The sequence below is a fragment of the Pleurodeles waltl genome, chromosome 3_1 (genome assembly GCF_031143425.1).
Source record: "Pleurodeles waltl isolate 20211129_DDA chromosome 3_1, aPleWal1.hap1.20221129, whole genome shotgun sequence".
Taxonomy (NCBI): Eukaryota; Metazoa; Chordata; class Amphibia; order Caudata; family Salamandridae; genus Pleurodeles; species Pleurodeles waltl.
This window is the reverse complement of record NC_090440.1, coordinates 1986061630-1986087491: the sequence shown is the minus strand read 5'-3', so window position 1 is coordinate 1986087491 and position 25862 is coordinate 1986061630.

Below are 25862 nucleotides of genomic sequence, written 5' to 3'. Positions count from 1 at the left end.
CTAGAGAAATCTGTTTATCCGAGTCGGAACCTGCTTTGAGCTGTGCAACCACTGCAGTGTTAGGATTAGGTAGGATATTCTTCACAATGTGTTCAAGTGTTTTTTACCTGCGTTGACTAAAGAATGGTGTAGGAAATTCCCTGAACAATACTATCAGTGCTCAAGGTGAATTAACTGTCTTATTGTTACCACCGCTAACTTTGTACTTTGGGGCCTAGATTTACAAAGAATTTGCATTGGCTTTGTGTTGAGGTGGCACGTTCTGGTTGGCCGACGCAATGCCCTAGTCAGGCAGAACCTGCCATTTCCGTCACGGGTAGGTGATTACACTCACAATATAACCTGTGCTCACCCTTGGGTAGCTTGGCACAGAGCAGTTAGGCTTATCACAGACAATGTATAAAGCATTGGCACAGCACTAATACTCAACTACACTGAGCGACACAAAAGAGACCACATGAGTTGTATTCAACACACACATTAATTACCACAATATAGCTAGTAGTACTAGGCCCAACTTTATTAATACGACATCAGTAATATGTACAATTGAGAAAAGTAATACTTTCCCAGCACCCTCATCTGGTGCAATCACATTGGCAGCACCAGATCCACCCTAGAGATCACCCTAATTCAGTATCAAACAATTATAGGATGCATCCCAGTTGCCAATGGCAGCAGCATTGTGACATACAGAGAATCTCAGCACTTTTAAAAAAGCCCTGCAGCCTAGGTCGCAGAGGTAAACTTCAGTAGCAACCACAATAGTAAACAACATGCACGGCACCACGGCCGATCGGTGTAGTCACTCCCAGGCAATCACTCCCACACACTCGCTTTGCACCTCTATGTGGTGCCATGGATATCAGGCAGGCTAGTATACACATACTCGCACAGACTTGCTTCCAGTACCCTAATACGTGCTCTGACATTCTGCAGGTGAGTTGTCAATGAGTTTGCAGACCCCTCTTGGACCCAAACCTTCCTCCACCCTCCAACCAATTCCTTCCCCCAAGAGGTAGAGATGTAGTGACCCTTTTCCGGATCCTAGGCCTCTCTCGGCTGGTGGTTACACTTACTCAGTATACCCGGGCAAAGGAGGGGATGGAAGGAAGATAGAATGGCTGATCAGGCAGCAGTCTACAACTGGAGGTCTTGCCACAACTTGAGAAGTTCACTCAGAGAGCTCCACACTGGCCTTCTGGCACAGGCCCCGGTCTGCAAAGCACAAGGGGAGGGTCACCTTTGGATACACCCTGTTCACAGTGGCACCCAGCCAAGCCAGATACTCCAATCCACAAATAGTTAACAATTCTGCGCCTCCCAGGAACAGAGGCCTGAAGTGCAATGACTTGGGCCGCAGCAGGTGTGCTGGTTGCACATCAAGAGTTACTAAATCCGCACCTGCCTGAAAGGATGCACACATCGGGTGTGCAATGACTTGAGTCGCACCAGATGATTCTGATCACCCACGAAGAGTTACCAATTTCTGTGCCCTTCTGGTAGGGGCACAAAGTCTGATACGCAAGGACCTGAGTTGCACCAGATGATCCCAATTGCACATGAAAAGTTAACAACATAGCGCCTCCCTGGAATGAAGCACAACGTCTGGTGCGTGTTGACTTGAGTTTTACAAGACAGTCATGCTTGCAGACTGAAAGTTATGAATACAGTGCCTCCCTGAAATGAGGCACAACGTCTGGTGCACAATGACTTGAGTGGCACCAGAAAATTCCGAGCACATAATTAGTTCCTATCCTGTATCTCCCTGGAATGAGGCACAATCTCTGGTGTGTGATGACTTGAGCCGCATCAGACAGATCCGGTCACACACACACAGACACAAGGTCAGCGGTACTGCTCTGGTTGAGCCCCCACCTCCGAGGGCTGCAACCAGTGACCCGGCACAGAATGAGCATGCAGTTGGGTGTTGCACTAAAGAAATGTGGCACACTCAACAAAAGTGGGCCACGTGGGGTCCCACAACTAGTGAATCCGCTCACTACCAACCAGACGGCTATGCATGTCATGGCCCCACGATGAAGGGCCACACTCCTTGAATGTGGGCAGTACTTTGAAGGCTCCACACCAGGCAAATACGGTCTCTAGGAACAATACTTAGTTCTACGCTCACACCGCTGCTACCCTGTGGAATCCAGCAGACAATGTAGACTCTTAGGAGGGCATCCCTCTCCAGGTGACACAGGTAGAAGTTGTAGGTCCCTCACAGAAGGTCTTTGATGTCCCTGAGACCTCCACAAAGAACAGGGGGCAAGCCAAGAAGCCCTGGAGAGCCCGCTTCAGAGTGCCACACTGCAGCAAGCAGTTTGCCCAGGTGAGCCACAATGCAGGAAGGGTGTGTGGTCCAATCCCTGGGCAGTACATGTGGGCAGTACTTTGAAGGCTCCACACCAGGCAAATACGGTCTCTAGGAACAATACTTAGTTCTACGCTCACACCGCTGCTACCCTGTGGAATCCAGCAGACAATGTAGACTCTTAGGAGGGCATCCCTCTCCAGGTGACACAGGTAGAAGTTGTAGGTCCCTCACAGAAGGTCTTTGATGTCCCTGAGACCTCCACAAAGAACAGGGGGCAAGCCAAGAAGCCCTGGAGAGCCCGCTTCAGGGGCCACACTGCAGCAAGCAGTTTGCCCAGGTGAGCCACAATGCAGGAAGGGTGTGTGGTCCATTCCCTGGGCAGTACAGTAAATACTCCTGTGAAATACAGATTCCTCAGGCAGTGTGCACCGTGCAGTTCAGGGTCTCTGTCCTACGTGCCTGCAAGTGTATCTCTAAGTTGCTGAAGTGTAGTACCCCTAGTTAAACTGAAGTATGCCTTTGAAGTTGGGGGTGGTTTAAAGGAGTCCCCTTTGAGCCACAGATGTCTCCCCTAAATGGCAGTCCTGTCTACTATGGGGCCGTGGAATGCAGACCTTAATCTTTACTCTGGCCATGACCTGGCTCCTAGAATCCAACTGTCAAAACATCTCTCTCCAGTCTATGCAGCCAGGCTCTCAAATAGCAGAGGTCTGCCATTCCAGTTGCCTGAGTTTTATAGCTGTTGCTGGGGAATGCACAGATGTGTTTCCCCCCAGCCTCCATTGTAATGAAGCTAGAAGTAAAAAAGGCACACAAAAGAGTTTTAGAACATAGAAATGTCTACTTTGTAGAAGTGTATTTCCAAGGTATTATTGACAAAGCCACCTTTACCATTGGAACAGGTTTGTTATTGTGAATCCAAATATAGTAAACATTATGAGGCTGCTCCACTGTAATCCTCTATTGCTGCTAGGATTAATTGTACACTTTCCCCCATATTAACCTATGAGCAAAGCAGCCCTCAATGGTTATGAAAACACACATAAGTATTCTTCACTCCCTTGGCACATGATCCCCCTGGCGCACGCACAAGCCTGCAGGGGCAGGCTGCACACAAGTTTTAAGAATACCACAAAGGTGAAAGTGTACCCATAGAGCCCTGCTGTGACAGGCTCAGCATATATAGGAAAACATCACTGTGCATGTGTGCACATAATGGCAAGCTGTTCCAGGCTCAGTATATATATGAAAACAGATATGTGCCAAGGTGCACATGCTGGCAAGCTGTGGTAGACTCAGTATATATATATATATATATATGTATAAAAACACCATTGTGCAAATGTGCACACACCGGCAAGTTGTGCCAGGCTCAGTATGTGCAAAACCACCATTGTGCAAGGGTGCACATACTGGTAAGTTATACCAGGCTCAGTATCTACATGAAAACACCAATGTGCATGTGTGCACATACTGGTAGGCACCACTTCCTAACATATGTAGAAAGGGCATGCACACTTTCACACTGTTCTTAGGGCCAGATGTAGGAACACAGCAAATTGCGACTTGCAATTTGCGAGTCCGAGCGACTCGCAAATTGCAACTCGCAATTTGCAATGCAGAAAGGTGTCTCAGACACCTTCTGCAACTCGCTATGGGGTCGCAAAGACCCACCTCATTAATATTAATGAGGTGGGTCGCAATTTGCGACCCCATAGCGTGTCTGGGCACTCACGGGGATGGTGGCCTGCTGGAGACAGCAGACTACCATGTCCGTGACTGCTTTTAAATAAAGCAGTCTTTTTTTTTCAAAGTGTAGCCCGTTTTCCTTAAAGGAAAACGAGCTGCACTTTGAAAAAAAAACGAAACCTTTTGTTTCGGATTTTTTCAGGGCAGGTAGTGGTCCCTTGGACCACTGCCTGCTCTGAAAAAATATTTTCATGTCCAGTCACAAAGGGGAAGGGGTCCCATGGGGACCCCTTCCCGTTTGCGACTGGGTTACCATCCACTTCAAGTGGATGGTACCTGCGAGTCCATTTGCGACCGCTTTCGCGGTCGCAAATGGAATTGCATAGCATTGCGAGTCGCAAATAGGAAGGGAACACCCCTTCCTATTTGCGAGTCGGAAATGCATTTTGCGAGTCGGATCCGACTCGCAAAATGCATTTCTGCATTCCGGTGAGGCTTTTGCGACTCGCAAACGGCTTTTTTCGCCATTTGCGACTCGCAAACGCTTTGCTACATCTGGCCCTTAGAGTGGGAAAGCATCCAGGGCTCTAAGGCCCTCCAAGAGAATCAGCAAAACCTCGGGGAAGAGCTGACCTCCTAGGTAGGGAAACCCACATGGGTGTTCTCCCCTACCAGGTCATGGGACACTGTTGTGTACCTGCCCTGCCTTCTGCCTACCACCTGCTCCGCCCTCCGGGGAGGTGCTCCAGGGGTAACGAAAGGCTTACTCAGTGTTGGCCAAGGTGGGTGAGAATCCACCCTGAGTGCAGGTGCACCTACCCCTCTACCGACCTGCACTATCAGGCCTCATACTTGTTGGTGAGGCTACACTAGGGGCGGTACACTCAGTGCAGCGTCCAACTAGAGGCCAGGGCCCTACCTGCCCTGAGTATATGGTGTACCTTTTTACAGGGCACTCCTGGGTGTGGCACCTCAACCAATCGCGTAAGTGCCCCTTCCTGGGGTGGGTAGGATAGGTGCGTGCACTTTCCCACTGCAGTACAGTGGAAAAGTGCCCAGAGTCCTAAGGCAATGCAAAGAGAGTCAGCAAAAAACTGGGAAGAAAAAGCAAGACTTTTCAGGGAAATCCCCTAATAAGGGCCTTGTACAACATGACCCCCCCTACCAGCATAAAGCCAGGGTAGTTTTAATCATTCCCTTGGTATACCACCTGGCTTAGGGCAATAAAGCCTGGACGATGGCCCACCACTGTGGTGATACCCCCTGCAGCTCTAAGCCCCCTGATCCCAGTAAGATCTCCTTTGCTGCTCTCAGGATCCACCCTAGGGTGTGGCCCTTTCTGTCCCCGGTAGTGGCACTCACGGCTCTGTGGGTCTGCCCCCGGGTCACCTTAAGTCACTGGAACATCACCAGGACAAAGGCGCCAACATCCATAACCACGCACCTAGCTGCCCAAGGACCTCTGCCCTTGGTGGCTCCCGAGAGGGAGAGTGCATGTCCCCAGATATCTTGCACCTTTCTCCCCATTCTCCACTGACCAGGCCAAGGATAGCTTCCTGTGCCTGGTCCTCCAGCCCAGGTTCTAGACCCTGGGGTTGGCCAGGTGTGAGTTCTTTTTTTCCCTGCTCTTCTTGGAGGGGGTGCCACCCGGATCCAGAACTGATGGTTTACCGGTTCTGGCCATCCCCTCACATCCGCCTGCTACTAGGAGACCCCCCCGCCTTAGTGGGGTTCCTTCCAGCACTGGCCAGCTCCCCCACCTGGTGCTCCCTTTGGGGATCCACCAGGCCCAGGGGCTAGGTTTAGGGCATTTTAGGTTTTTGCCCTGACTGCCCACTCACTCTGAAAAGGAGCATGAGGCCTCCTGGGCTTTTGCATGCCTTTAGCCACCCTCCTCACCTTTAGAGAGAACATGAGACTTCTGGGCGCTGGCCCGTCCCCGACTTCCCCCTCCTTTTGAAAAGGAACATGAGACCTCCTGAACTTTGGCTTGTCCCCGACTCCCCTCTCCCAATTAGAAAGAGCTTGAGACCCATTTACCACCCAGCACCATCGGAAGCTGCCTGCGCTGATTTGCTTCTCCCCCGCCCTTGATGGGGAGATAGCCAGCACATCCGACTGAGGAGAATCCCCCAAATGTATTTGGGTCCTCCCCAAACTTACTGAGCAGAATGGCTTTCTTGATCGGGTAACTTACCATACCCTCCCCTGCTGGTGTCAGGAGTGCAACACTCCACGATTTTGGGAAGAATCATCAGCCTTCCAGACTTCCTCTGGGACCCCATGCACTGTTAACGTCCCCTCATAAGTTGCCAGCCATTGCTTGATCCCCCTCCTTCCAACAGGAACTTTGGTATTAATTTCTTGGGAATGCGACCTCTGCTCTTACTGTTTTTCGCAGCAGGTGCACTGCCACCATTGCTACAATTGGACCCTATTTGTAGGGTTCTTATGTTCAGTTCTCTAAGGCTAAGCTCGCGGGCCATCTTTTTCTCTTCCATGGCTAGCCTCTTAGCAGCTAGGGCCTGCTCGCTTTCTAATCTGGCAAGGACCTGCTCTTTTTCTAGGTTGGCAAGGGCCTGCTCCTTGTCCTGCTTGCCAGGTTCTAACTTTAGTGTTCTATCTTCCCTTCTGTCCTCCAGCTCTTCAGAGGGCAGACCCTTTGAGGATACACTGCTGCTGGTTCTAGAGGAGCCACCAGGGTCTGGTAAAAAAGGGTCCTCCCCCTCTATAGGTTATCCGTCAAGGCTCCCCTAGCTCTGTTCTTGCTCTTCCCCACGCTCCCATTCTTCCCCATTATCCACTTCCCATTCACGATGGGCCTCCTCCCAGACCCTTAAGGCTTCCTGCAACTCTGCCTTCTTGGCTCTTCCATTGCAAGCCACCCTCTTTGCCTGGCAAATAGTTGTAGAAGGGATTTGCACTACAATCCTGTGCCTTTCTGACGTAGGTGTAAAAGGAGAAATATTTTTATTTCACCTTGTTGTTTCCTCTTTCCAATTATGCTGCAATGTGCACCACACATACAAAGAGGAAATTACCTTAAGGCATAGTTTTTGTGCAGGGAGGGACCCCTTTCTGCACAATATATATATGCTGACCACATCACACACACCCTTTGACTTTGGTGCAAGGGTGTCTGCATTGGTGCGTGGCTGCCAGACGTGTGCTATCGCAGGAAGAAAGCATAACTGTGCCTCTTTTTAGCACATGTGCAGCAGTTCTGTTCTCTCTCTCATCTTTACTTGCTGCCATGCAGCGTGTGAACCGTTTCTAAATCTTGTCTCCAGGCTGTGTTGATGTCATTGATCTATATAGGCGTTCAAACAGAAATGTCAAATTACTATACATAATATAGTTTAATCACTTTTGGCCGATTTTCTATATTTTGAAAGTTCTGATTAGGGACACGAGGATTATATAAAGGCCTTTCTGTTGCATTTAGGCCATTGTCATCCTCAAGGTTAATGGACTTGGGCATATTTCACTCAACGCGCGCAGCAATGGAACTTGCTTCGTTGCATGAAAGAGAGAGAGCAGAAATGTGCCTTATCTGCAAAGATTTGGAGCATTTCTGCTTGCAAGGGTGCTTGCATTACGGGCAGGATTGTTTTTGTGCAGAAAGGCATACCTACTGAGACAAAAACAAAAAAAACATTTTTCTCTTTCTATGTGCGTGCGTAATTATGTTCTAACGAAGAGGAAACAAAGAGAAAACATATTTTTCTACTTGTTACGCCATCCTCTGGGAGGCATACCACTATCTTTGTAAATCTGGAATTGCTTCTAATCCATAGGTGGATGCAAAAGAATGCCCATGCTGCACCCATGGAACACATCCCAGCTCGAAATGTAATGTAAAGCAATGTTGATGCTTTGCGTTACAGTTCTTTACGAAGCCACGCAACACAGTGGAAATCGCCCTGTGTATGACTTTGTAAACATTACTGAAGCCTTTGCGTGTCCTTGCTTCGCTTTGTGTGACACAAAGAAAATGCAATGACTTAGTAAATCTGGGCCTGTCTGTAAATTTTTTATAACCACCACCAGTGCAGAAATCCTTGTGAGAGGCCACTGCTGCACTCTGAAACTTAATGGAAGCGATTAAAAACTGTTTTAACCTACATTTATATTCTCTTCTTGCTTTAGTTGAAAAACCTCTATTCTGTAGAACAGCTGATGAAAATCTTGAAAGCATCAATGGGGAGATAAATCGACTACATTTGACATCTGGAAACAGGTAAGGGTGGTTTGTTTTAGTGTTCGCTAAATGTGACGCTAAGCGATTTTTTCTGTCAAAATGTTTTTGGGCTGTTCTGACCTTATATAAACCACCTTCGAAGAATAAAGGAAGAATGAGACCTTGATGTGCTTGATTATGAACTACAGAATATTGGGTATACTATGACTCCGCCTGGAGCAGTTAGAAAAAGATTCATATATCAAGCTAAGCTTGATTTGGCTGAATTGGACTTCTCTTTATCATGCAACACCTTTGACTCATTTTTTATTGAATAACCTAATGGTTTCGCGTGTAAAATAGTATTTAGAAAAATGTATGCCAAATGGAGACTAGAATGTATTTAAAATTGTTTCCCTTCTGTCCATCTGATGCTATACACCATTAAATATTCCCGTGGTTAAGCTTTAATTTTCTCTTTAGTTTAAAACTCGTCGTCGAAGATTTGAGCACGCAAAAGGAGGAGGACTGTTTCTCATAATGCCTGAGTCTTATCAGCAACATGTTTTTCTCAGATGCAATAATTGTTACATTCGATATTGCACAACTCGTAATTAGCCCTAAGGTTCTGATTAGGAGTAGCTCAGTATTAGGTGCGATGCAATATTTGTAGGTAGTACCTGAAAAATATCAATACTGTGAGGTTACTTTTGTGCAGTAAATAACACCTATTACAAGTTTTTCCCCTAAAATGGGGCATAACGTGGATTTTGGTGCTTACCTCCAAAATCTTCACGTACCAGTTTTTTTCTCCTTTTAAATTCTAGTAGGATTAACCTGCTGAAATATAACAGGTGGTGGTGTTTTTTTCAAACGTAGACCCTCGTTACAAGTTAAGGACTATGGTCCAGATGTAGGAAGCCTTTTGCATGTTGCAAACTGCGAAAAACGCAGTTTGCGGCATGCAAAAGGTCGAACGCGTTGCTCATTCTCAAATTGCGAGTCGGTACCGACTCGCAATTTGAGGATGCGACTCGCAAATAGGAAGGGGTGTTCCCTTCCTATTTGCGACCGCATCGCCATGCTGAGTTGCTTTGTGACCGCGAATGCGGTCGCAAACCAACTCGCAGTTACCACCCACTTGAAGTGGGTGGTAACGCATTCGCAAATGGGAAGGGGTCCCCATGGGACCCCTTCCCCTTTGTGAATGTCGCTGAAAATATTTTTTCAGAGCAGGCAGTGGTCCAATGGACCACTGCCTACCCTGAAAAAATGAAACCAAATGGTTTCATTATTTTTTTTAATTGCAACTCGTCCTTTAAGGAAAACGGGCTGCAATTCAAAAACAAAAAACTGCTTTATTAAAAAAAGCAGTCACAGACATGGAGGTCTGCTGTGTCCAGCAGGCCACCATCCCTGTGAGTGCAGGGACTCGCTATGGGGTTGCAATTTGCGACCCACCTCATTAATATTCATGAGGTGGGTCTTTGAGACCCCATAGCGAGTCGCAGAAGGTGTCTGAGACACCTTTCTGCATACAATTTTGCGAGTTGCAATTTGCGAGTCGGTATGACTCGCAATTTGCAAGTCGAATTTTTTTTTTTGCTACATCTGGCCCTATATTTCGATCAAAATGCAAACCATTGTTTGCACAGAGATCGGAATTCGGGGGCCCTTGAGCCGCTGATGCATAATTTTTTATGAAATTCCAGCGGCGCAGGGTGCAGACCAGTGCTTAATTTGTGCTTGTTGTTTCCGGTGCGGAGCGCCGGCGCTTATTTTTGAGGGCCGGCGCTTATTCTTCTGCCCCAAGCATTTGCTGCGAGCAAAAGACACATATGAGGAAGATGGAGGAAGAGAAAACGAAAATGCATCACAATGGGAGAAAGCAGAAAGCTGCAAAAGTGAGTTGAAAGGGCAGGGAGTGCTTTAAATGGATTGAAGAGACCCGAAATGGCTTCAGGAATACGCTGCCTCAGTATTCTGTGTTGCCACATGTTTAAGAGGAGGGCTTTGGGCACCGCCACGTTTGTATTTACACATTAAGCACTGGTGCAGATGCATATCTACGAAGCCATGTAAAGCCACTTTGCGTGGCTTTTCATGGCCTAGTAGATAAGGTGTAAGCCTACGCAGCGCAAGTCACTGTGTTGCCTTACATTGAGTCAAGGGTGTTCCATGGGCATTGTGGTGGGTTTTCCCATGCAACACCAACGGTGTTTGACACATTCCCAGATTTTCAAGGCAATGTAAACCTGGGAATGCATCAAAACTGTATGATTCCCCAGGGGAGGCTTAACGGGGAGAAATATTTTTTCTCCTCGTTTTTTTTCCTCTTTCTATTTGTGCTGCAGAATAGAAAGAGGTAAAAGCCTCCATGGATTTTTTTTTGTCTGCACAAAAACGATCCGGCCAACGATGCAGACACCCTTGCATTATTGTGCAAGGGTGTCTGCATTGGTGCTAAGTGGAAAATTGTGCACCACCTGAAAGGACAGGAATGCACTGTATCTTCAAAAATATGGTGCATTCCTGCCCTTTCAAATTGACGTAGGGCAGCACAGAAAAAAGACTTGCAGTGCTGTCCTACGCCAATTCATTGTAAATATGCCCCTAGAGTTGTGTGATACTTATCATGCGCTCACAGTTTTCCTACTGGAATATATTCGGGGTTTTAGCCCATTTAAAAAGGCAAAACATGGTTTTGGAGTTTTAAAATGATGATTCTGCATGTTATACCACATGTGGTAAATGCCTTGAGGTATTGGTAGTTGTCACATTTTGTAAATTTTTCATTCTGTTCCACCCAACTTATAATGAAGGCACCCAAGATGTACTGAGTGTGATAAAAATGCAAAACTCATAATTCTGATTTGTGTATTAACTGAAGTTACTGCACATATTGAAAATTATGGGACTACATGTAATGAGGGTCCCTGCTTGCTTTAGGGTAGTGCGACTGATGCCGCCGCACAGGGTGCCAAGTTCTAGGGGCGTTTGACGTTTGTGCTTTAATGTGAGGGTAGGACAGCGCAGACAGGTAAGTCAAAACAAGAGCAACCTGCAGAGATCTTTCTTTGCCCAGCAATTTTCAGGGCATACTAACAAAGACAAGATTACTCTGATGGTTAATGTGCTTGCTGGAGAGATCTGTGTTTTGTCTGGTTCCAGTTTCGGCTCATCATAAAGTAGTACAGATGGTTAATGTGCCTGCTGCAAAGGACAATGAGTAACATGCAGATCACAGATTTGTAGTTTGTGTTGATAGCTCACTGTTACTGCTTTTGTCACAAAGATAATGTTATTACTAGCAGTTCTTGAGATACAATCCTTCTACTGTTGCACAGTAATTTATTAACCAGCATCAAAGACCTGCATGCAAACTGTAAAGCTTAGCTTTTTACTCAATCTTTCATTGCTCTAAGGTTGTTAAAAAGGGTTCCTTTGGGCAGCAGTAAATTCTCATTAGTATAGACATACCCAACCACTTTGTAAGTTTATAGTGTAAGTTTTAAATGCTAAATTGTGTTCCTCCCGACCAAGCACTCTTAACGTATAATCTCTGGCAGTATGGATGATGTGACTCTACACTTTGTAGCCCTCATTGTCTATTGTAAGTTTCCTGTACACTGATATCTGATAGGGACTTCTAGCTGCAGATTCCTTACCTTAGAATTGCCTGGCGTCAGCTTAGAATCTGGAATTTTTCTGCTGAGCAGTACCCTGCGCGCGCCATCGGGTGGCATCGTTCGGATCCGCTTGCGTCGTCCGTCTCCGCATGGCTTCGTCAGCATCATTGGAGCAGTCTGTGATGTCACTGTCTTCTATATAGACACCACCCCGGCGTCAGTTCTTTTCCTTACGCGCCACTTAAGCGCAGATCCGGAAAGAGCTAACCTTTTTCTTCTACGATTATCGAGGTTTTCGGATTGATTGTTTGAACATGTCTTCCAGAACGACGGGATTTGAACGGTGTGGTGCATGTCATCACACCATCTCTGTCACGGATCCACGCAGAGTGTGTCTCTGGTGTTTGGAGAAGGATCACAACTCAACTTTGTGTTCCGACTGTCGGGCCATGGCTCCGAAGGCCTTGAGAGAGAGATCCCTCAAACTTCTGGCGCCCCAACAGCCGTCTTCGATCGGTGCAACTCCGAGGAGGGCACGGTCCCTCAGTAGGAGGAGGTCGCAGCACTGCTCCCGGAGCCCCAAGTCCTCTTCCTCGCTTTCGAGGTCATCCGAAAGTAAGCAGCACATGAAGAAGTAGAAGTCCAAGCAGACCTCGACTTCGCCATGCCCGTCGGTGGACGAGGCATCCAAGGAACGTCGATGTTCCGAGTGTGGTTCCGCGGAGCTGTTGCCAGGGCCGACTCCGCGAGTTCCCCCTTTCCGGGGACCGCATCGACCCCCGCTCAAATAAAAGTGTTTTACGAGGCCATGGATTTTGTTTTTGAGCAGGGGCCCCATCGGATTCGAAGTCGGTGGCTTCGGCCTCGGCACCGTTGCGGACCCCAGGATCCGATAGCGGATCTTGACCGGCGCAGGTCCCACACAGTCGACCTCCTCTGGCGCTGGGTCCGACATCTACGCTTCCTCCACCACCGGCGCCCACTGGTGGTAGCCCCATCCGGATGATCCAGAGCTACGTCGTACGACGCCAACTCCGACAGTGCCAATTAAGCCCAGATCATTACCTGAGCCTTATTTTGAACAGCCAGGAACAGGAGAGTAGTGGGAGGAGTCTGAGTACCCTTTAGAGTGTGAAGTGGAGCAAAAACAGGACTGGTATGAGGATCTAGGGGAAGCCAGTGGACTGGACACATCTCCAGATACTGGCATGCTCTCTCCTCCTAACGTGGCTACAGGTGAGGGAGTTTCTTATGCTATGATGGTGTGTAGGGCAGCTGAGGTCTTGGACCTAGACTTGTCCACTGTGCCAGTCAGGACGAATCTCCTGACAGAGGTGTTTCAGCCGGGGGTGACTACATAGGAGCTGATATTGCCCTTCAATGAGGCCCTAACGGACGACCTTCTGGGAACTTGGTCCAAACCCAGCACAGGGGCTCCTGTGAATAGGACAGTCGGCCACAGCCATAGACCTGCTCCAAACGACCCTAGTTTCCTTACCCAACACCCCACCCCGGAGAGCTTGGTGGTCCAAGCCTCCACTTCCTGTGGTGCCTTCCCTTCCACCCCTCTGGATAGGGAATCCAAGAGGCTGTAACAACTTGGAAAGGAGTTGTTTTCTTCCTCCAGCCTGACATTGATGTCAGTAAACACCTCTGACCTATTGGGCCGTTTTTTCCATAAGGTGCTGCCCCGGGTCCCGGAGGGTGTACGGGACACTCTCACACAGGCTGTCAAGGATGGGAGAGATGCAGCCAATTTTACAATCAGGTGTGGATTAGACACGACCGACTCGCTGGGTAGAGCGATTGCGTCGATAGTGGCCCTACGTCGCCACGCCTGGCTACGTTCAACTGGCTTTTCAGGGGATGTCGAATCAAGTTTGATGGACGTGCCCTTTGATGGCCCTCGCCGTTTTGGTGAAAAGGCAGACTCAGCGCTTGAGAGGTTCAAGGCTTCTCGAGCTATGGTCAGATCCCTGGACCTCTCAGTGCCAGCTCGACAGCAGTCTATCTTCCGTCCCTTTCGGGGCTTCGGAAGGGGAGTGGTACCACGCCAGCCACAAGTCAGCCACCGTCCTCCGGCTTCACAACATCCCAGAGGGTCTGGCCAGCGGTTGGCCACCACACAGCCCCCCTCCACTGCGCCCAAGCCCTTCTAGTGTGGTTCTGCAAGACTATGTCCATCCAGTTAGAGGGAGGATTCAATTTCATATCCCTCACTGGCATTCCATCACTACGGACAAATGGGTCTTGCAGATCATATGGAAGGGCTATTCCCTCCACTTCCAGTCTTTCCCTCCTTCTATCCCTACGATAAAAGAACGGCTGATGGAGGACCATTTGGTTTTGCTCCACAAGGAAGTTACGGCTCTCTTGGCCAAGGGAGCTATAGAAAGAGTCCTGATGTCAGAAGTAGGGAGTGGTTGTTATTCCCGCTACTTTCTGATTCCCAAGAACAGCAAGAGCCTTCGCCATATCCTGGATTTAAAGGACGTCAATCTCTTCCTCAAGAAGGCGAAATTCAAGATGCTCACTCTTGCTCAGGTCTTGTCTGCCCTAGACCAAGGAGACTGGATGGTAGCGTTGGACTTGCACGATGCCTATTTTCATATCCCCATCCTGCCCGCCCACAGACGTTACTTGCGGTTCAGGGTGGGCCACAAGCACTTTCAGTTTACCGTGCTCCCCTTTGGTCTCACCAGTGCCCCTCAGGTGTTCACCAAAGTGATGGTGGTGGTGGCAGCTCATCTACACAGATTAGGGATTTCAGTCTTCCCCTACCTAGACGATTGGATGTTGAAGGCTCCGACACCCCAGGCTCTCGTCAACCATCTCCAGATGACGGCGAACCTCTTGCATTCACTTCTGGGATGGGGAGGCCATCTGGGAGACTTGGAGATCAGGGGTCATTTGTCTCAGGCGGAATCCGGGCTCCATATCAACTTGTTGGAGCTTCAGCCAATCTGGCTAGCATTAAAAGCATTTCATCCTGTTGTGAAAGCGAAGGTAGTGCAGGTGTTCATGGACAACACTACGGCAATGTGGTACCGCAACAAGCAGGGCGATGTGGGGTCGTGGACCCATTATCAAGAGGCTCTGTGTCTCTGGGCATGGCTGGAACAGCAGGGCATATCCCTGGTGGTTCAACACCTGGCAGGTTCTCTGAACGCCAGGGCGGACAAACTCAGCCAACAATGCTTAGTGGATGCTTAGTGGATCACGAATGGTATCTCCATCCGGAGGTGGTGCAAGGACTCTTTCAGCAGTGGGGAGAGCCTTAGTTAGATCTGTTCGCCTTTCTAGAGAACGCGCAATGTCAGCAATTTTGCTTGTTGCAGTTTCCAAGGGGGCTATCGTTAGGTGGTGCTTTTCGTTGCGAATGGAGTTCAGGCCTCCTGTACACTTTTCCGCCCATACCACTTCTGCCCAGAGTTCTCAAGAAAATCAAGAAGACTGGGCCCAAGTAATCCTTGTGGCTCCGGATTGGACACAGAGAGTCTGGTATCCAGAGCTTCTCAAAATGAGCATCAGTCCTCCAATCAGGTTGCCTCTTCGGGAGGATCTTCTGTCACAGCAGCAGGGGAATGTTCTCCACCCAAACCTGTCAACTTTGCGTTTTATGCGTGGAGGTTGAGCGCAGCAGTTGATGGTGTATGACATCCCTTCCAAAGTCTGTGATTTCATTCTGGCAGCCAGGTGTCCCTCTACTAAGTCGATTTACGCCTGCCCTCGGAAACTTTTTGTTTCATGTTGTACAGAAAGGTCTATTGATCCTCTTTCTTCTTCTCTATCTAAGGTCCTTTTGTTTATACTATCACTCGCCCAACAGGGTTCCTCCTTAGGGACTCACAAGGGCTGTCTTGCTGCCTTATCGGCATTTCTACGCTTGCCCGACCAACCATCTGAGATTTTTAAAAGGGCTTATGCATATGTTTCCACCTGTTCCTTTTGTGATGCCACAGTGGGATCTTAATCTAGTAATCACTTTCCTAATGTGTGCTCCTTTTAAGCCGTTACATAACTGTCCTCTCCAGCTGCTCACTATCAAAACAGCCTTCTTAGTGGCGATCACATCTGCCAAGAGAGTGAGTGAGAGTGAGTGAGCTGCAGGCTTTATCATCGAAACCGCCGTATCTCACTATATATCCTGATAAAGTAGTTCTCAGAACTCGTGCCTCTTTCTTCCCCAAGGTGCTGACCCCTTTCCATCTGGGTCAAAATCAGTGCTTAATTTGTGCTTGTTGTTTCCGGTGCTGAGCACCGGCACTTATTTGTGAGGGCCGGGGCCTATTCTTATGCCTCAAACATTTGCTGCGAGCAAAAGACATATGGGAAAGACGGAAGAAGGAAAAACTTAAAAGCGTCATAAAGGGAGAAAGTAGAAAGTTGCAGGATGAGCTGAAGGGGCATGGGTGGCCGTAAATGGATTGAAGAGGCCCGAGATGGCTTCAGGATCACGCTGCCTCAGTATTCAGTGCTGGCAGATTTAATTACAGCAGCCTCGTGTTTAAGAGAAGGGCTTTGAGCACCGGCACCTCTTTAATTACAAATTAAGCACTGGTCAAAATATCACCCTGCCCTCCTTCTTTGCTCCACCACATCCTTTTAAAGAAGAGGAGCGTCTCCATCCGCCGGACCCAAAAAGAGCGTTATCGTTCTACCTTGACCGCACAAAAGAGTTCCGGGTGGACGACCAACTCTTTCTGGGGTACGTTGGTGCAAAGAAGGGTCAGGTAGTACAGAAACGATCCATTTCGCGCTGGGTCGTTCTCTGTATAAAGACTTGCTACGCTTTGGCTAAGAAGCAGCCTCCAGAGGGCTTGAGGTCTCACTCTACCAAAGGGAAAGCTGCTACCACTGCGTTGGCTCATGGCGTGCCAGTACTTGACATATGCCAAACAGCAACGTGGGCTTCCTTGCACATGTTTGCAAGACACTACTGCCTAAACAGTCAGGTGAGGAGAGAGGGGCATTTTGCCCGCTTGGTCATGCAGGACTTCCTGGTGTGAAATATATCCTCGCAACCTACCACCAGGAGTTATAGCTTTGGTATCTATTCTGAGGTAAGGAATCTGCAGCTAGAAGTCGCTATCAGATGAACAAGTTACTTACCTGTGGTAACGAATTATCCGGTAGAGACTCTATCTAGCTGCAGATTCCTTACCCCCACCCAAGCCTCCCCGCTCTGCGGATATATATATCATGTTTTTATATTTTCGCCTTTCTTAAGGGCATGTCTTTTTCATCAAACATTCAAGTGTAAAACTGAAATGCTTGTTGGTTCTTCCATGACTCTGTTCTTCTGGCATGGGAAGTTGTGGAAAAGAACTGATGTACGTGCGCCGGAGTGGTGCCTATATAGACGACCGTGACATCACAGACGGCTCCAACGACGCTGACAATGGCACATGGAGCCAGACGACGCACGCAGATCCGAACGACACCACTCGACGGCACGCGCAGGGTACTGCTCAGCAGAAAAATTCCAGATTCGAAGCTGACGCCAGGGAATTCTAAGGTAAGGAATCTGCAGCTAGATAGAGTCTCTACCACATAATTTGTTACCGAAGGTAAGTAACTTGTTCTTACACACATATGATTGATTATCTCTGTATAATATGTGTGATGAACAACGCTGTGATAGCCTACATTGGAATGAGCAGCACTATACAAGAAATCCAATAAAAATGAGACAAGATTATGGAGAGATAAGGGGCAGCATCAGAGGGTGGTAGTGCAGGGCTGGCTTTTGGCATGTTTGAGCTGGGCCCAAGCCCAGTGACACCTAGATTTAGAAGGGCACACACTGAGCTGACCTAGCAAGCTGCTTTTAATAATGTTTTTGTTAGAAATTGGGTTTTTGGTTGGCAGTCAGGTTACCCTCTGTCCAAGCAAGAACTCTCACTCTAGTCAGGGTAAGTCATACACAGTCCAAATTATCCTGTGGCCACCCTCTGGTAGCTTGGCACGAGCAGTCAGGCTTAACTTAGAAGTCAATGTGTAAAGCGTTTGTGCAATAAATCATACAATAACACAATATAGCACCACAAAAATACACCACACAGTGTTTAGAAAAATATATAATATTTATCTGGGTATTTGCAGGTCAAAACGATCAAAGATGCAATATGAATTTGTAAAGATATCACTAAAAAGAGATATGAAGTGTCTTAAGTCTTTACAAAGTAAACAAAGTCTCTTTCAAGCACAAAGTACCTGGTTTGGAGTGGAAAATCTCCGCAGAGGGCCGCAGAAGAGGAGATGCGTGGAATAATGGTGTGTGCGTCGGTTACGCCCCTTCACACTCGGACTTGCGTCACTATTTTTCACGCAGGGAGACGTGCGTCGTTCTACGGGAGGAAAAATGGTGTGTGTGTCGGTTTCGCCCCTTCACACACAGACTTGCGTCGTTATTTTTCACTCGGGGAAGACGTGCGTCGTTTTCCGGCACACGGACCGTCTCCTTCTATGGATTGCAGGATTACCAGATGTCCCAGGGTCTGTGCGTGGATTCCTCGACTTGTTATCCGGCTGCACGTCGTTCTGGGAGGCTGTGCATGGAATTTTCTTTCTCACGGCAGGCGTCGCGTCGATTTCCTCTCTGGAAGTCGGGCGGCGTTGTCCATGCGAGGCCGTGCGTCGAAGTTCCGGTCGCACCGCAGGCGTCGCAACGAGCGGCGTCTTTCTGGATCGGCGTGCAGTGATTTTCTCACTGCGGAGCAAGCTGTGCGTCGAAATTTTCGGCACACGAGGAGTCCAAATGAAAAAGAGAAGTCTTTTTGGTCCTGAGACTTCAGGGAACAGGACGCAAGCTCTATCCAAGCCCTTGGAGAGCACTTTTGCAGCCAAACAAGAGTTCAGCAAGGCAGCAGGCCAACAGCAAGGCAGCAGTCCTTTGTAGAAAGCAGACAGGTGAGTCCATTGAGCAGCCAGGCAGTTCTTCTTGGCAGGATGCAGGTTCTGGTTCAGGTTTCTTCTCCAGCAAGTGTCTGATGAGGTAGGGCAGAGGCCCTGTTTTATACTAAATTGTGCCTTTGAAGTGGGGGTGACTTCAAAGAGTGGCTAAGAAATGAACCAGGTCCCCTTTCAGTTCAATCCTGTCTGCCAGGGTCCAAGTAGGGGGCGTGGCAGTCCTTTGTGTGAGGGCAGGCCCTCCACCCTCCCAGCCCAGGAAGACCCATTCAAAATGCAGATGTATGCAAGTGAGGCTGAGTACCCTGTGTTTGCTGTGTGTCTGAGTGAATGCACAAGGAGCTGTCAACTAAACCTAGCCAGACATGGATTGTAAGGCACAGAAAGATTTAAGTGCAAAGAAATGCTCACTTTCTAAAAGTGACATTTCTAGAATAGTAATATTAAATCTGACTTCACCAGTCAGCAGGATTTTGTATTACCATTCTGGCGATACTAAATATGACCTTCCTGCTCCTTTCAGATCAGCAGCTGCCACTTCAACAATGTATGAGGGCAGCCCCAATGTTAGCCTATGAAGGGAGCAGGCCTCACAGTAGTGTAAAAACGAATTTGGGAGTATTACACTACCAGGACATATAAACTACACAGGTACATGTCCTGCCTTTTACCCATACAGAACCCTGCTCTAGGGGTTACCTAGGGCACACATTAGGGGTGACTTATATGTAGAAAAAGGGGAGTTTTAGGCTTGGCCAGTATTTTTAAATGCCAAGTCGAAGTGGCAGTGAAACTGCACACACAGGCCTTGCAATGGCAGGCCTGGGACAATGGGAAGGGGCTACTTAAGTGGGTGGCACAACCAGTGCTGCAGGCCCACTAGTAGCATTTAATCTACAGGCCCTAGGCACATATAGTGCACTCTACTAGGCTCTTACAAGTAAATCAAATAGCCAATCATAGATAAACCAATCAACAGTACAATTTACACAGAGAGCATATGCACTTTAGCACTGGTTAGCAGTAGTAAAGTGCTCAGAGATCAAAAGCCAACAACAACAGGTCAGAAAAAATAGGAGGAAGGAGGCAAAAAGTTTGGGGATGACCCTGTCAAAAAGCCAGGTCCAACATGAAACCCCCACCAGCCTAAAGCCAGGGTAGAACAATCACTATCCTGATGTACTTCCCTGTTTGAGGCGACAGAACAAGGACCCAGGCCCTACAACAGCAGGGGCATGCTCCAGTTCTTCGCCTTCCTGACTCCAATTGGATCCCTCTGTCCATACTCTCAGGGCCCACTAAGCCAACCCATGGGGAACCTTTCTCCTTACCTGTGGATGCCATCTGTGCAGCACCTAACCTTACTTTGCTCACAGACGTATCCCAGGAGCAGGATAGTACCACCAGGACCAACACAGTGGTGTTGCCCACTCTACCCCCGGGGTGTGACACTTGTCCCCTCCCCCGGAATAACTCTGTCCACCTGGACAGCAAGCCACAGTGGTTACTGACAGCTGTCAGTGATGAGAGCCAGGCCCCAGGCCTCTCAAAGCTCTGCAACCACTGTGGCTGTGGAGAGTGGGGGGCGGTAGACCCAGGTGCTGGGCACCCTTCAACCCCTCTCCCTTCCACCAGGTCAGGGATGACAGCCTGAACCTGGTCCTCCCCTCTGGGGCTCTTTACCCTCCCTCCTGGAGCGGTACCCCCAGAGTCCAACATGGTCAGGGTGCTTAAAGAAGGTGCCCTGCACCATTTCTCCACCAGTGCAGGGCTGTTAACCTGCAACTGGCCCTCTAAACTGGAGTCTGTACCTTCAGGTTGGACTAGGGCCTGGGGTGAGGCTTCTCTCCCCCTGCCCTCCCTTCTGGGGTCCAGCACCCTCCAACTAGGAGTGGCCTCCTCAGAAGACAACATGGTAGGGGCACTGTTATCAGTAGCCCATCCCTCCAGGTCTGGGGGGACACCCTGAACCTAGTCTTCCAGCCCAGGGTCTGTACCCTCAGACTGGATCACTGCCTGGCAAACCAGGACTTTCTGGGGGGCACACCTACCCCCCACCAGGTCAGAGTTTAACCTCTGAACCTGGCCATCCACCCCAGAGTCACCACCCTGAGGTTGAACAATTGCCCGGCACACCAGGACTTCTTGGGGGGCACACTGACCCCCCACCAGGCCAGAGTTTAACCCCTGAACCTGGTCATCCAACCCAGAGTCACCACCCTGAGGTTGAACAATTGCCTGGCACACCAGGACTTCTTGGGGGGCACACTGACCCCCCACCAGGCCAGAGTTTAACCCCTGAACCTGGTCATTCAACCCAGAGTCACCACCCTGAGGTTGAACAATTGCCTGGCACTCCAGGACTTCCTGGGGGGCACGCTCACCCCCCACAAGGGACACACTGTCCCCAAGGGCTACACAAGAGTCTGGTTGGCGCAGGTCTCCTGACCTCTGCCCATCTGGCAGAGTCTGGATCTCCCCCAAACCAGAAACGGTTTCACCTGGGTCATTCCTGGGGGGCTCTGCTCTCAAAGCTGACCCCTGACTCTCCAGGACCTCCACTGGGGTCCGCAACCCCCTCTCAACCCTCTGTCTGGACTTCTGCACCCCCTCACTAGGAGTGGTACTGCCAGACACCAGAACTGGTGGGATGCTGCCTACAGTCACCCTCCCCCAAGTTCTTCTGACACAGCGGGCCTCCCTCAACAGGTGGCCCTACGGTACAGGCTAGGCTTCCCTCCTGGCGTTCCCTCATTGAACCCTCTAGGACTTGGGACCTACCTGGGACACTACAATCCTCTCCCACCTTACTTGGTTGGGAAACACCTAGACCACTCCCTTCAGGAGCACCCCCAAATGCCTCTTCAGACCCTCTGGCACTCACCCAGAAGTCTGCCTCCATTGTAAGCTCCCTGGGGTCAGAGAACTCACACACCACCTGGTGTTGGCGTAGCTCTGGAAAATAAGGACCAGACATATGCTCTCTAGCAATTACATCGCTCTGCCCTTCACATGTATTAACCACAGTACCCTTCACCCAACCATCCAGTGACTCAGCCCTGAAAAAGCACTCTACATCACCCTCCTGAGAATGGTGAGACAGTATCTGACTGTCCCTGACACTCAAGCCATACTCTTCTGGGATGTCTCCACACTCTATATCCAGGACGTCCACCAGGGGGGAACCCTTTTCCCTGTCAATCTTTTCTAGAGCCAGTAAAGTGTCCCTCCCCCCATTAGGAATATGACTCCCTGTGCCAGTTCCCCAATCCTTCTCAGGGACCCTGTGCATAACGGGAACTACCTCATACTCTTGAACCGCCTGGGGTGTGTCAGCTCCCTTCTTCAAATTGGGCACCACATCTCTGGGCTGGTGCCCTTCTTCAGCAGTACTGGATGTAAGATTTTTGCTGCCAACATCTGAACTGGACTCAGCCCTTCCGGTCTCCAGTTTCAGCTCTTCACAGCTCAGTTCCTGAGCTGCAATCCTTTCTTTTTCCAGGGCTAAGGCTCTTGCTGCCTCAGCCCTTTCAATAAAGTAATCTAGCTCCTCTCTCCACCGCTCTGACTCTAGGAGCCATTCATCTCTCACTGGTTCTCTTTCCTCATCTGAGTAGTCCTCCTCCTCATCTGAGCAATCCTCCTACTCATCTGAGGAGTCCTTAGTCATTTGTTTTTTTGCTGCTTCTTCCTCTGCCCATCTTTCTTCCCCCCAGGTTATGTAGATATCTAGCAGTTCCATCTTAGTGGATCTCCTTGACATAGGAAGTCCCCATTTTCTGCAAAGCCTCCTTAGGTCAGCCTTAGTGAGGCATTCAGTAGGCACAACGTATGACACACGGTAGATTCCCATTCTCAATCTGATAAGGTATCACAGGCAAAACCAAAATCCAAAGTCCAAAATATCAATAATATATCCAGGAGGACATCAGAGAACCAAAAGCAAAAAGATGAAAAATCAAGTTGACCTTCAACTGTGGGTAGGTAGTGAAATACTTAGCTACTGTATGTCACTGCACAAATACAAGTCCTATCCTCACCGCTGATCACCAATGTTAGAAATGGGGTTTTTGGTTGGCAGTCAGGTTACCCTCTGTCCAAGCAAGAACCCTCACTCTAGTCAGGGTAAGTCATACACAATCCAAATTATCCTGTGCGCACCCTCTGGTAGCTTGGCACGAGCAGTCAGGCTTAACTTAGAAGGCAATGTGTAAAGGGTTTGTGCAATAAATCATACAATAATACAATATAGCACCACAAAAATACACCACACAGTGTTTAGAAAAATATATAATATTTATCTGGGTATTTGCAGGTCAAAACGATCAAAGATGCAATATGAATTTGTAAAGATATCACTAAAAAGTGATATGAAGTGTTTTAAGTCTTTAAAAAGTAAACAAAGTCTCTTTCAAGGACAAAGTACCTGGTTTGGAGTGGAAAATCTCCGCAGAGGGCCGTGGAAGAGGAGTAGCGTGGAAAAATGGTGTGTGCGTCGGTTACGCCCCTTCACACACGGACTTGCGTCGTTATTTTTCACGCGGGGAGACGTGCGACGTTCTACGGGAGGAAAAATGGTGTGTGCGTCGGTTTCGCCCCTTCGCACATGGACTTGCGTCGTTATTTTTCACTCGGGGAAGACGTGCGTCGTTTTCCGGCATGCAGACCGACTCCTTCTATGGATCGCTGGATTACCAGATGTCCCAGGGTCTGTGCGTGGATTCCTCGGCATGTTATCCGGCTGCGCGTCGTTCCGGGAGGCTGTGCGTGGGATTTTCTTTCTCACAGCAGGCGTCGCGTCGATTTCCTCTCTGGAAGTTGGGCGGCGTTGTCCATGCGAGGCCGTGTGTCAAAGTTCCGGTCACACCGCAGGCATCGCATTGAGCGGCGGCTTTCTGGATCGGCATGCAGCGATTTGCTCACCGCGGAGCAAGCTGTGCGTCGAAGTTTTCAGCGCACGAGGAGTCCAAATGAAAAAGAGAAGAGAACAAGAGTTCAGCAAGGCAGCAGGCCAACAGCAAGGCAGCAGTCCTTTGTAGAAAGCAGACAGGGGAGTCCTTTGAGCAGCCAGGCAGTTCTTCTTGGCAGGATGCAGGTTCTGGTTCAGGTTTCTTCTCCAGCAAGTGTCTGATGAGGTAGGGCAGAGGCCCTGTTTTATACTAAATTGTGCCTTTGAAGTGGGGGTGACTTCAAAGAGTGGCTAAGAAATGCACCAAGTCCCATTTCAGTTCAATCCTGTCTGCCAGGGTCCCAGTAGGGGGTGTGGAGTCCTTTGTGTGAGGACAGGCCCTCCACCCTCCCAGCCCAGGAAGACCCATTCAAAATGCAGATGTATGCAAGTGAGGCTGAGTACCCTGTGTTTGGGGTGTGTCTGAGTGAATGCACAAGGAGCTGTCAACTAAACCTAGCCAGACGTGGATTGTAAGGCACAGAAAGATTTAAGTGCAAAGAAATGCTCACTTTCTAAAAGTGACATTTCTAGAATAGTAATATTAAATCTGACTTCACCAGTCAGCAGGATTTTGTATTACCATTCTGGCAATACTAAATATGACCTTCCTGCTCCTTTCAGATCAGCAGCTGCCACTTCAACAATGTATGAGGGCAGCCCCAATGTTAGCCTATGAAGGGAGCAGGCCTCACAGTAGTGTAAAAACAAATTTAGGAGTTTTACACTACCAGGACATATAAACTACACAGGTACATGTCCTGCCTTTTACCCACACAGAACCCTGCTCTAGGGGTTACCTAGGGCACACATTAGGGGTGACTTATATGTAGAAAAAGGGGAGTTTTAGGCTTGGCCAGTATTTTTAAATGCCAAGTCGAAGTGGCAGTGAAACTGCACACACAGGCCTTGCAATGGCAAGCCTGAGACAAGGTGAAGGGGCTACTTAAGTGGGTGGCACAACCAGTGCTGCAGGCCCACTAGTAGCATTTAATCTACAGGCCCTAGGCACATATAGTGCAATCTACTAGGGTCTTACAAGTAAATCAAATAGCCAATCGTGGATAAACCAATCAACAGTACAATTTATTTACACAGAGAGCATATGCACTTTAGCACTGGTTAGCAGTGGTAAAGTGCTCATAGATCAAAAGCCAACAACAACAGGTCAGAAAAAATAGGAGGAAGGAGGCAAAACGTTTGGGGATGACCCGGTCAAAAAGCCAGGTCCAACAGTTTTCATTTAAGACCACCAGTGCTGGTGATGCTCTCCAGGCTCTTAATAAAATCTTCAGATTCCCTTCGCTTGACCCCTCCCCTCCAATTTACCACATTAGTAGCTGATTCAAGTGAAAGGTATGTCACAAGCTGGTCACTGCTGTTAGGTAATCAGCCATAACCTCAAAACTGAAAAAGGGCCCCCATTAGGATCATCAAAAGGGTGCGAGGTGGAGTAGGGGGATAAGGAGGAGGGGTACTAAAGTTAGGGGCATATTTATATGCCCCTAGCACCCACTTGCACCACATTTGCCGCATTTATTTTGATGCAAATGTGGCGTTAAGGTGGCATTTCCCATGCACCATGTTTACAAAATGATTGTAGGAAGCTGGTTCTGTATATACTATATCAAAGTGAGATGTTGGTGGTATTTACTACCCTGGCGGTCGGTGGTAAAGCGGCGGTAAGACCGCTAACAGGCTGGCAGGAAAAAAAGGGAATTACGACCGTGGTGGAAACCGCCAACAAAGACAGCCACTTTAACACTCCCACCGCCACGGCTGTACAAACAAACAGCGCGGCAGTCACCGCCAACAGACAGGCGGGAGACAATGTACCGCCCACAGTATCACAACCTACCAATCTGCCACCTTTTCCGGGGCGGATTCACCGTGAACAAGAACACAGCGGAAACAGGACTCCGAGCGGAAAACGCTCACCTCTGCACGCCCCACGAGGAACCAGGATGCGATGGAACCGGAGCTCCAAATTCTGCCAGCCTTTATCTTCCTGCTCCTCTACCAGGAGCACGAACGCCGGCGGCGAAGACCACGGTGAGTACTGCACCTACGACACAGGGGAGGGATAAAACAGTGACACACACATGCAACACGCAACACCCCCACCTCCACCCTCACCCACGACAACACACACACTAATACAGCATGATACATTACAGTTACACC